Source organism: Morone saxatilis, unplaced genomic scaffold (genome assembly GCF_004916995.1).
Source record: "Morone saxatilis isolate NCDOM2014 unplaced genomic scaffold, NCSU_SB_2.0 Contig16, whole genome shotgun sequence".
Taxonomy (NCBI): Eukaryota; Metazoa; Chordata; class Actinopteri; family Moronidae; genus Morone; species Morone saxatilis.
Window position 1 is genome coordinate 5496341 of NW_023339718.1, and position 318 is coordinate 5496658.

Genomic DNA, 318 nt, shown 5'->3' on the forward strand with positions numbered 1-318 from the left:
ATACGTTTACTAAGTTTACAAAGCTTCACTTTTACATTCCTCCGTGGCATTGAGCTGATTCCATCGTTCTCCGTAACAACTGACACAAACTTTATTTAACTCAAACACTTTATAGCGCCTACATTTCCCACAATGCCCTTGAACCACACGCCTCCAGCTGAGTCCCTGCAGTGCATTCTGGTCTCTGTAGTCCGATACTAACTGCTCTCTGTGGTTGGAGGCTCAGACCAGGAGGAGGAACAGGTGAGTTATTGATTATTGATTATTTGTTCAATACTGACAATAATAAACTAATGACTTCATTAATAATAATAATAA

General features: G+C 39.6%; 1 protein-coding gene across 1 annotated transcript in view; it reads right to left on the bottom strand.

The window, feature by feature from the left end:
* cntrl (centriolin) overlaps positions 1-318 on the bottom strand; it is a gene marked incomplete at its 5' end in the record, with an annotated part of 184646 nt that overhangs the window by 65570 nt on the left and 118758 nt on the right.